The following is a 12,943-nucleotide window of genomic DNA, read 5'->3' on the forward strand; positions in this document are numbered from 1 at the left end:
GGTCTCCAGTTCCATCCCCAGTCAGGGCACAAGCCTGGTTTGCAGGCTAGGTCCCCATTTGACGGTGAGTGAGAGGCAAGCACACATTGATGTTTCTCTTCCTCTTTTTTTTCCTCCCTTCCTCTCTCTCAAGAAATAAATAAATAAATAAATAAATAAATAAATAAATAAATAAATAATCTTTAAAAAAATACAGTTGACATTCAGTATTATTTTATATTAGTTTCAGGTGTACAGCATAGAGGTTAGACATTTATATAATTTCTGAAGTGATCACTCTGATAAATCTAGTACCCACCTGGCACCATACATAGTTATTGCAGTATTATTGACTATGTTTCCTATGCTGTACTTCACACACCTGTAACTATTTCGGAACTACCACTCTGTACTTCTTAATCCATTCACAGAAGGGTAAATAAATACTTTAAATTTAGGGTTTACTACAAGAAATGCCTGGAACAAAAAGGCAATCTCTGCGGGTGAAAGTCACACCCACACATATTTAGAGCAATTATTCCCACATTTCATAGTTCTCCAGAAGTACAGAGAGATATTTCTGTAAAGGAGCCAGCCATACTGATAGTGAAACTGCCTGTACATTTTCCCTCAAAACTTGAAGTGAACCTGTGGCTGAGGTTTTAGGATTCAAATGTGTTCCCTGGGCTGGTACCTCAGCGGATGTGAGCAGAAAGCAGAAGTGGCCTCACCTCCCTGCCTCTTCCTCTTACTTTAGAGTCAGGCTGGCCCCTGCAGTGGCTCCTGTGCTGACAGTTCCCAGGGTCTCTGGGTAAGCCTGACAGTGGGTGACCATCTTTCGTTTGAGCAATGGTTCTGCTGGTAATTGGTGGTGGATATAGGGGCACCTTTCTTAAGAAGCAAGTATTGCCATGGGCCTGTAGCCATGATATGATCTCGAGTCTCACAACTGCCCCCAGGAAGGCTGTGGGGAGGAATCAGCAGCCCCCTTTTTAGACACGTGTGAGAAGGCTCAGAGGAGTGACCTGTGCTGTCAGCCATACTGTTTCCCAGCTTTTGCTTCTACTTCCTTGATGATGAGTCCTAATTATCCACCCGATGAGTCTTATAGCCCTGTTTCTCTCCATTTCCGCCTAATTCCTTATTTGATGTAATGATAAGTACAGCCTGCCTCTGAGACAGTGGTGTGCTGGTAAGTGCTTAAGAACTGACTTTCAAAAATGCATCTTGTCCTCCCTCCCGCTCTCCCTCCTTCCCTCCCATCTACTTAAGTTTATTATAAATTTTACTGACATAAGGTATGTATAACACACGATTTACAAGTAATAAAATACAATCTGTTATAAATTCCATGCAGCCAATTGATTTTTACAGAATGTTTTTCTTACCTTTAGCCAAATTCTTGAATCCTTAGCTAATCTATAGTCTCAATTTAAGTTTGACAAAAGGAGTTGCATCCACAGTACTTTACCCAATAATTTCTAGTCATTAAATCTAATATGTAACTACTGTTAAACTGTTTCTCATCTTCATACAGATGATATTCATTAAACTAAAAACCATTTTCAATTTTCACACCATGGATGTCAGAACTTGATTGAGTTTTCAGTGGTGTGAGTGACTTTGTTGAATTTGATGATTATTTTCAAACACTGGAAAGATATTTCCTCATTTTTTTGTGTTAGTTACAATGTAATGACCCTAGACACACAGAACAATTTAAATTTAATCTATATTATAAACAGTTTCTCCACAACTTTTTAAACCCTTTTTGTAGCTTTTTTCATTTTCCATGATGTAATAAATTCTCCCACCAATTTTAACATGGCCAATTTTAAACTACCACCATGCCATTACTAAGCAGAGTGGAGAGACGTGCAGTAGGTTGTCATTATACAGCGTTTCCACCACACAGACACAGTAGGTCTTTGTAACCTCAAGAACACAAGAGTGAATGTGACAACAATGAGTAATTTTTGATTATTTATTATCTTGTTTAAATATAGTTTACTTAATGATAAATTTATATAATTTAATTTTGAAGTTTTAATGACACAGAAGTGTTTTTCTTTTCTCTGGGTCAGTCATGTTTCTTGGTTCTACAGTGAATGTTATCTTTGAGACCACAATATTGTCAATGCCATTTATTAGTTTTCTAGTTTTTATAGTTAACCTATTGACAGAGCAAGTAAGAGACATCTAGCTTGTTAACAAAAATATTTTAAACCACAATGATGTGAGAATAATAATGTAAAAAGCAAAAATGGAGAGGCAAGAGGAAGGAAGAATAACTACACTACTATCCTTATCTTTTACAGCAACAGATATTACCTTAATTTAGTACACATTTGAGTGAATATACTATTTAAAGCCATAGAGCAGTTACTGGAAGGAAGTATAAAAATATCACGAACAAAGTTGAAAAAGTAACATTAAAAAAAATAAAATACAATATAATTACAAATCAGGAAGGAGTATGAGAGAGAAAGAAGAAAATAGTGTAAGCAATAATTATTTTTATTTTTAATTTCTGGAGGTCTAAACATACTGTTTCAAATTAATCCTAAAATAGGAGTATTAAAGTTGCAATTGTAACCACCAGAAGACCTAAAAACAATTACTCTTAGTGATTATTTGGCCAAAAAGTAAATGCCGATGGCCAAAAGGGAAGCTACATTTTATGTTCTTACACACTGAATTTTGCTTCCATATGCAGGTATAATTTTGTAAGTTAAAAAAAAAAATGTAATGACTATTAAAAAGCAACTTCTGCTTCCTGCAGCCCAGACTCCATATACTTTGCAGTAATCCCTTTACAGTATATTTGCTTTTGACCACATTTGCAGACATCCTGAAAGGCTTAAAGTCATATTTAATTCCTATTTCCAGTTCCCATTGCCCTCTACCTTCTCTCTACCAGCCAGGGGAATTCTCCAGTTACAGTGGGAGCAGTCGTATTTTGTGCTTGTTTACACCACAAACATTCACAATATTCTGAACATTGCACTCTGCCACATGGTACCTCCAACTGATGGTTGTTAGTGTCAATTCAATGCCAACAGGAATCCCCAGTTTGGGGTGCAGTGAAGAAGAAAACTTTTGAGTGCAAACAGCTCAGGTGTGATACAACATGGCACTGCTATGGAATAGCTCAATAATATTACAGCTCAGTTATGAAGCCTCACAGCATGGCTATGAGGTAGCCCTGGGGCCAGGCTTCTCTCTGGCTGGACAGCTGTGCTCTGCCCTGTGCTGGTTGGCTGGCAGACATCTTCTGTGTTTCAGCTTTAGCTGGATAAACAGAGTCTTCAGTCTGGTGGAAAGGGAAAGTGCACTCTGAGTCAGGGGAGAGCTGATTTATATAGAGAGACGTCCCCACCCCAGATCCCTGATTGGTCTGTGCTCATGCGAATGAGGGCTCCAAATTCTCAAAGTTTGATTTGTCCAGAAAGTACTGTCCTGATTGGTCAGTGAAGACACTGATGGGGATATACCTGTGCAGCTCCAATGGGATGGGAAAGCCTCAGTCCTCTTGGTTGAAATACTATTCTGGAAACCTCTTTATAAGGGCTGAGTCAGCTGGCAGGGACAGTGCAGGCTGTTCAGTGCAGAAGGCAGGCTTAGTTCAGGCTTCTTCCTGAAGTACAGTTTGTGTAAATGGCCTGTTTAGAAATGGCTGCTAGGTTTTATTTTTTAAATTTGAGACTAGTTAGCGACTGGGAACTTTTTCTGTAAGGTTCTTCTTTCTGAGAGTCCACAGTACATTCTTATTATTTAACCCTCATTATCTTGAATTTATCTATATGAAAAGGAAGGCTCAGGGTGGCTGGATGACATCCTCAGAGTCCTAAGTTTCAGTGGCTTAACTTGGTAGAGCCTGTTCTCTGTAGCAAAGGCTTAAGATAGTTAAACCAATATTGGCCAGAGCATCATCCCTCAGGAAATATGGGGCTCCTCCAAGTAAGAAGTCAGTGCCTAAGGCTCCCATCATAGAGATTCTCATGTCTCATACCCCTTCAAAGTAGAGGGGGAGTCTGCAGCCTGCAGAGGGGAGTTTCCTTTCCAGCAGTTCAGGGGCAGAGTGGGGTGGGAAGGCATAATCTTCTTGTCTGTCCCTGGAGGTCCCTCAAACTGCAGAAAGTCACTGGTATGTCTCCAAGCAGGGCTGTGATGAGAAGAGGAAGGAACCCTGACCTGCTAGTTTTAATTCTCACTAAAACAAAATCCCTGTGAAATGTGCCCAAGATCACTCTTTTCCTTCTGCTCTTAACACCCTCCCACACCTTCCCCCCTCCATCTGCCCTCCAGCAGGATGTGGCTGGTCCTCCATCTGTCCTTCCTCTGTCAGGCCTTATGGCTGCTGGAAATATTGCTCTCAGAGGAAAGGTGGCAAAATCCTGTAGTCTCCTTTATGACCACATGGGCTCAGTACCTCTGATGAGAACCAAGGTGGCCCTGTTGCCATTGGTTTTCAGAGCTTACATTGATCTCTGGCACTGTCTCTTTTGGCAGGGCATGTCCAGGAACCATGCCTGAGCAGAGGCCCACAGGGGCCACAGGCCAGACACCAAAGTGGCTACTGAAGTGTGGAGCCAGCCCCACCTGCAGTTGCCCCACCTACTTCCCTTGTAACCACAAGCTGCTGTCCGGAGGGACTTGTGCAAAAGCAAAGTGGCTCTCAAAATGACTGAGGAGGATGCTGAGCCTGTGAATGGCCTGGTACAAGGAGAAAGGTGTTTTCCATCCTTTATAGCATCTCAGTCCATCTTGGCAGGTGTTGAGAGGGAGGCTCCTCCACTGAGAGGCAGCTAACCTTGACTGAGCTCACACATTGAGGAATGGAAGCTAGGCCACTCTGCTCTTTCTGCTCCAATACTCTGCCTGTTTGTGCTGTTCCCATGGGAAGCCTACTAAACCCTCTTAGCTCTTTGAACCCACCATCCCCAGGATCCCAGGCCTTTGATTTTCTCTGCTCTCCTCCAGAGTCAAGAATGGTAGTATCTCTCAACATGTCCTCATTCCTTTTGTCTCCTTCAGCTCAAGGAGAGAACATGCCTAGCTGTCAGTCAGTGACCACTTCAAGGTGACCTCTTTGGAGCACGAGCATCTGGCCAGGTCAGAGGATGAGACACCCTTTCTTGTGCCTCTTCCACTGCCAGCCCCTCATGTAGTTGCAGTCAGAAGAGCCAGTTTTGCTTATGTGAGCCAGATGGACATCTCTGCCATCAGTGATTGTTCTGATTGAGGGACCAACCCATACTGGCCCACAGTGACCCAGTTATAGTCACTTCCCAGGTACCATCCAGGCCACATTTGGTTGGTTCAAGTGTTCACTGATCCAAATGGAGGTGTGAAGTAGAAAGCAAATTTATCCGGGAGGCTAGAACTCATGTGAGGGGGACTCTCAGGAACCAGGCCGGCCATGTTCTGCCACAGGTGCTGTGAACCAGGAAGGAGCCGGGAGAGACCCACGCATAGGATAATGCAGACAGTGAGATTCAGGGACAAGAGGAACAGCATCTTCTGTGGGTCTGCTTATTTGATCCTTGCCCAGGGAGTCCATTGTAGTTCTCTGCCGGGCCTCTAAGAATGCATATCAGGCCTTTGGGTGCCACTTTTTCTTCTTTGTCTTTCTGGTTACAACCCAGGAGAGCTGAGCATCACCATATAGCACTTCCCATGCCCAGTGTCAGATTGCCTGCATGCTCCAGGCTGGCCTCCATAGGCCTTCTCAGGTGTCTCTGTGCCCCTCTGATTTCTGTGCTCCCAGGAGCCATCTCTCAGCCCTTACCATCCTCTGTGGGAGGGGATGATGTTGCCAGCTGTCTTTAAGGTGCTTGATGCTGTTACTGTCTCCTTTCTTCCATTTGTAGATAAATTGTTCTCAGGCCCTTCCTGTGGGAGAGTTCTCTGTACCTGTTATGTGCCAAATATGACCTTTGGAAATGGAGAAGCAGCTTCTCCAGGATTAGAAAGAATTTTAGAAGGTTCATTATCTGAAGGTCTTGACTCCTCTCCCTTGTGGCCTTGCCATGGTTGGCATCCTTCTGCTGCTTTGTCCAAGACTATCTTAGGGCCTACCATGGTTTTTATTGGCACTACACATGCAGTATGCTCTTCTCCTCCTGTCCACACTCACCTTCCTTCTTCTGCTCCTCACGAGGCAGCTGCTCAAGATATGGTTGACCTGGTGTGGTGACCAGCCCAATTATTTCATGGCAAAGCCCCATGCACTTGCAAAATGAACTCATGGTTTGACTTGGTTTCCCCAGGCCTATAAGCAGGCTCTGGGGCCACATGCCCCAGTGCTTAGTTGCAGCTTTTCCTGCTGAAACCATCCACCCTGGCTCCTGGCTTTCCACACTAGCACACCCTCAGGCTCTCACTCATAGTCTGGTTCCCTTGACCTGAGCCTGGCATTTCCTTGGGACTAACCTATTTGGTGGCCACTTCTGCAGAACTATTTCCTACAAGAACCTATCAGATGTTATTTGAATTCTTTATTTTTTTCTTCAGCATTGGTTTAATTTTGTTTTTGACAAGTAATGCATTCATTTCAATTTTATGGAGTTGTGAGAGATGGTTTAATTATATATATATATATATCCATATATTAGATTATCTTAACACTACTTATTAACAATCCATCTTTCTTTCCCTACTGATCTGAGATGTCACCTTTGAGTATAGTAAATTTGTATATGTAATTGTATATGTAATTGTATATGTAATTGAGGTTATTTCTTTTTTTATTTTTATTTTTTTTCTACTACTGTTGTCCCACTTTTTCTCCCATTGCTCCCCTCAACCCAGCCCACCCCTTCTTCCACAGTCAATCTCCACCCTGTTGTCTATGTCCATGGGTTATTTATACTAGTTTCTTTACTAAACCCTTCCACTACTTACACCCCTTCTCTCCCTCCCCCTCCTCCCCGCTGGTAACTGTTACTGTGTTCCTTGTTTACATGCCTCTGGTTCAGTTTTGCTCATTTGTTTGTGTTGTTCTTTAGTTTCCTGTATTAGGTGATATCATATGGTATTTTTCTTTTGTTGCCTGGCTTATTTCACTAAGCATAATTCTCTAGTTCCATCCGTGTTATCACAAATGGCAGGAGTTCCTTTTTTCTTTCTGCTGCATAGTATTCCATTGTGTAAATGTACCACAGTTTTTTAATCTACTCATCTACAGATGGGCACTTAGGCTGTTTCCAGCACTTGGCTATTGTAAATAGCACTGCTATGAACATGAGGGTGCATAAGTTCTTTTGAATTGGTGTTTCAGGTTTCTTCAGGTATAATCCTGGCAGTGGATTCACTGGTTCAAAAGGCAGTTCCATTTTTAGTTTTTTGAGGAAATTCCGTACTGTTTTTTATAGTGGCTGCACTAGATTATTCCTTGATATTCTATATTATTCCATTGTTTTGTTTATGCAAATATTGTTTCCATGACAAAATATTTAGAATGTATTTAAATTTTGGTAAATGTAGCTCTCCCTATTTACTGTCCTTTTTAAATGTTTTATTATGGAAGAATTTGAACATACATGAAGTAAACATAATGATACAATGAACCCATGTACCCATGGTCTGGCTTCAACCTTGATAAACATCTTGTTATTTTTGTTTCATTTACACCTCCACCTATCCCCCACTTAATTATTTTTATAAATTTTTAATGTAAAATTTTATATATTTAAATGTAAAAATCTTAATTGCATGATTTTAAAGAATTGTCCCACCTGTGTGACCCATACCTCTATCAAGACATAAAGTACATCACCTCATAAAGTTCCTTTGTGCCCCTTTCCAGTCAATACACTACTTGCTTCCTAGTGGCAACCACTGTTTTAATATTTTTCCACTATAAATTAATTTTGTCTGTTCAAGAATTTCATGTAAATGGAATCACAGAGTGCACTCTTTGTGTGCAGCTTCTCTCAGTAAATAATGTTTGTGAGATTTGTTCCTGTTGAAGGATGTATCAATAGTTGGATCTTTTTATTGCTGACTGAACAGAATTCTATTGTGTGTACATATATACACCATGATTTGTTTATTCATTCTCCATTTGATGATACTTGATTTGCTTATTTTTATTTAGCTATCATGAATAAAGCTATTATGAATACTCATGTATAATCTTTTTGTGAACATGTATTTTCATTCATCTTGGGTAAGAACATGGGAGTGAAATTGCTGGGGCACATGATATGCATATGCTTAACTATATATGAAACTGCTAAACTGTTTTCAAAAGTAGTGCTATCATTACACATTCTTATCAGTAATGTAGGAGCATTCCAGTGGCTTTACATCCTCGCTATTTGGTGTTGATAATCTTTAAAATTTTAGCCATTCTAGAGGATTCCTAAGGTATCTCAAAGGTTTAAATTTGTCTTTACCTGATAATTAACAATATCAAGCACACTTTTATGTACTTTTTGGCCATTTGTATATGTGTATATATATGTATGTATGTATATACACACACATACATATGGTCTTTTGTATATATACACACATATATACAAATGGCCAAAAGGTGCTCAATAATGTGTATGTGTGTGTGTGTTTTGTTTTCTGGTGTCTAAGTCCATTTCTTATTGGGTTATTTTATATTTAATTGTTAATTTATTGGTGATCTTTGTATCCTTGGTTATATATATGCTTCATGACTATTTTTGTGACTTGTCTTTTCATTTTCTAATAGTATCTTTTAAGAAAATCAGCAGAAGTTTTTTTAATTTTGATAAAGTCTAATTTGTCAATTTCTAAGTTGGTTATTGCTTTCTGTGTTCCGCCCAAGAAACTTTTTCTTACTTTCAAGTTGCCTAGATATTCTCCTTTGTTTTCTCCTAGGAACATTTTAGCTTTAGCGTTTTCATTTTGGTCTGAGAAACACTTGGATTTTTTAATATATGATGTGAAATAGGTAGAGGTAGGGATTGATTTATTTTCATCATGGATATCTATGTTGTTCCATCACTAATTCTTGGAAAGGCTTTTGTTTTCCATGAATCTTTTTTCAAAACATTTCCTCACCTTCCTTATTGCAAGATGCTGTACCCTAGTCTTCTTCCAGGTGTGCTACATACTGATGTCCTCATTTTGGTTCCATGAGGTCTCCTACAAATTTAAAACCCTAGGGAGGACCTAATTTCTGCCAATGCCACATCAGTGGTGTGAGGGCATAAAAGGACTCAGAATTAAACTGAAGTTTGCAGCTGTCTAGTCCTACTTCACCAAGTAAAACCATTTGGCATGGCAGATGTATGGCTGTGCATGGTGGCTGAGCTCTGTATGGTGTATGTGATGTCTGTGAACTCCCCAAAGACGGACTAGATCTAACTCCCCAGGTATCTCGCATAGTGTCTGTCACACGAGGTATTGGGGGGATGGCATTGACATAAATGGAAGTGTAAATTTTGAGAGGACTTGTCAAATGTATTACTAAGCTTACACCAATAGTGATACCAGTATCTTACCCACCAAAGACAGATGAGATTAGCCTAAAGGACTTTTTCTTAGGTTGAGAGCTCCTTGAGGAAGGCATTTCTTATCTATTATTTGTGTTTGCAGAACTCAGCTTAAGACTTGGTTCTGGCAAATCATTATACTAATTGAAGTGGGCAGAATAGCCTACATTCTTCTTTATCTTTTCAATGGACTCCTTTTCAGTTTTGTGTCAATACTACCAATGTAGAGGGATAGATTCTACCTTCCAGCTATTTTTGAAAATCAGGTAAGTATTTGCCCATTCAGTTGTTTTCCAATCCCCTCTTTACTGTCCAAGTCTCCTCATGTCACCATTAGTATTTACCATTGTTGCTGCAGGTTTCAGGTGTTCTGTGGAGTTATTTTACAGTTGTAGCAATACTCAAGTCTTCCATCTCCACAAAAGTACAATCTGCTGGTTGGATTTATTCTTTTTTCTTGAAGTTCATTATTATCTTCAGAGAAAACGTGGAAATACAACTAGCTCCAAGGAAGTTGCTTTCTGTGTAGGTTAAAAAAAAATTCTATTGCTGTGTAAATGACCTTTCTTCTTCTTGATCCCAATTGGCACTAAAAATACATTTTAATAACAAAATAGGAATGTTTTTATGATGAAGTCAGTGCAGAAAAACCCAGCAGGTTATGAAGAAAAATTTATGGCATGATTCTAAATTTGTTTTAAAAAAAAAGACCAAAAATATCCTTTGGTAAACATAGAAAAAAAGAATAAAATGCTATTTTCACATAGCTGTTGTTTAGCTATTAGGTTATTAATGATTTTCATTTTATTATACTTTTTGCATTATGTACAAAATTAAAATGATTTATTTTAAGTGTCAGGAAAATATTATTAACTTTTTAATATATTGGCCTTTGTATCGATCATAAGGTCTCTGAAGAGAGTATGGCAGAGACTGACAGTATACCACAATGCATTCTCTTCTAATTACAGGATTAAGGGTGGCACATGGCTGGACTGTACTTCCCTGCCTTCCTTGCCATTAGATACAGCTATACATTTACAATGGAATGTGAACAAAAGTGATGCATGCCACTCACAGGCTGGGCTTTTATGAATGAAAATCTTTCTTGCACACTCTCTTTTCCCTTTTGCTGATTGGATGCAGATAACAACTAGACTCTAAGGGAGAAAGGAGTTTGTGTTTTTAAATGACTATATAAGGGAGAACCACCTGCTCACTTTGAACAACTGTTGTAGGAAATGACCCAAACAGATGATTTGCCTTATTCATCTCCGCTTCTCTAGGGTCTAGCTGGAATCTGGCATGGAACAGATGCTCACTGGGTTTGTTTATTAGAACTGAAGTTTGACTTTTCCTGATATCTTTGTCACAAAGTTACAAATACAATATATATCCTTAACGTATCACAATTTTATTATTACTTAGAGTTAATAAAATACTATTTCATGTAAAATGTGAGAAGCTTGCAACAGTATGCTACTCTTTGGTGTAATTGTTGTCATATATATTTTATCCACATAGCATATAAATACCATAGTTTTCTTTTACTTAAATAGTCATAGTCTTTTTAAAGAAATTAAGGTAAGAAACAGTACATGGTTGATATTTAGTTATACATTTGCCATTAATACTGATTTCCTTTCCTTTCTGTAGATCCAAGTTTATATCTGAAGTCTTTTTCCTTCATTAACAAAAACTTTCTATAGAATATCCTGTAGTGCAAGTCTTCTGGAGATGAATGGCTTCAACTCTCATTATCTGGAAATAACTTTATTTCATCCTTAACTTTTTCAAGAATATTAATGGCTAAACTGTTATGGGTGAACAATTTTCATTTTTTCTTTTAGTGTGTTAGAAATATCTTTCCAGTGTCTTATGACTTTCATTGTTTCTGATAAAAAATTTCCCCGAGGTGGTGTTTTTGTTCCCCTATATAAAATATTTCTTTTATCTGACCGCCTTTAAGATTATCTTTTCATTTTTGATGTTCATGAGTTTGACTCTGATATACCCAAATGTGATTTTATTTCCCTTTTGTTCTTGGGGTTTCACTAAGCTTATTGTATCAACAATTTGCTGTTTTTCAACAAACTTTAGGAATTTAACATTATTTCTTCAAGTACTTTTTCCTGCCCTCTTCTCTTTTATCTCTCTGTAACACCTGTTACACACAGAGTATGCTATTTGATATTGTTCCAAATGCAACTGACTGCATGTTTATTTATTTATTTTCATTTTTTGTTTTTTTAATATGCTTTATTGTTTATGCTATTAGAGTTGTCCCAATTTCTTTTCCCTTTGTTCCCCTCCACCCAGTGACCCCCACCCTCCAGTTGTCTCCCCACTTAGTCCATGTCCATTGGTTGTGCATATAATTCTTCTCAACATCTTCCTGTCTACTCCACTTCTTCCTACTATGCTTCTTAATTCCTGTACCATTTTCCTCCCTTTCCCCCTCCCCCCTCCCCACTGACCTCCCCCCAAAATGTTCCCCATACCTATAATTCTTTTCCCACTCTCATTGCCTACTTACTCTGCCTTTGTTTCAATTCCCTAGCTTCTGTTGTTTGTTGTTGTGATACAGTTTTCATTTTAATGTTCATAGTCTTGATTCGCCTTCTCCTAAATAAGTCCCTTTAACATTTCATCTAACAGTGGTTTGGATCTGATGAACTCCTTCAGTTTTACTTTATCCTGGAAGCACTTTCTCTGCCATTCTATTCTGAATGACAACTTCGCTGGGTAGAGTAATTGTGGTTGTAGGTTTTGATTTTCATTACTTTGAATATTTCTTGCCAGTTTCTTCTTGCCTGCAGAGTTTCTTTTGAGAAATCAGCTGAGAGTCTTATTGGGACCCCTTTGTACATAATTCTCTTCTTCTCTCTTGCTGTTTTTAAGATTCTCTCTTTATCCTTAATTTTTGACATTTTGATTATAATGTGTCTTGGTGTGGTTCTCCCTGGGTCCAGTTTATTTGGAACTCTCTGTGCTTCCTGGACCTGTAAGTCTATTTCCTTCCCCAAGTTAGGGAAGTTCTGCTTCATTATCTTTTCACATAATTTTTCAATTTTTAGTTCTTCTTCTTCACCTTCTGGCACCCCTATGATTCGGACGTTGGCCCACTTATAGCTGTTCGATAAGTTTCTGAGCCTCTCCTCATTTTCCTCACTTTTCATTTCTTCTTTCTGCATTGGGTGACTGTTTGTTCCTTCCCTATGTTACGATTTGTTGATTTGATCCCTGGTTTACTTGCCCTCACCACTAGTTTTGTATGTGTTTTTGTTCATTTCAGCAGGACTAGCCTTCATTCCTTCCCCGTCTTGTTTAAGGTCTGCTGTTAGGTCTGTAAGCATTTTTATAACCAAACCTCTGAACTGAGACTCAGAAAGATTTCCTATCTGCTGCTTCATTAGATTAGATATTTACTGTCTGGTCGGCTTCATCACCGGGACCTCTATCATGATCTGTGCCATCCTGACCATTTT

This window comes from Furipterus horrens, unplaced genomic scaffold, assembly GCF_987537825.1.
Source record: "Furipterus horrens unplaced genomic scaffold, mFurHor1.1.pri manual_scaffold_5, whole genome shotgun sequence".
NCBI classification, from domain to species: Eukaryota; Metazoa; Chordata; class Mammalia; order Chiroptera; family Furipteridae; genus Furipterus; species Furipterus horrens.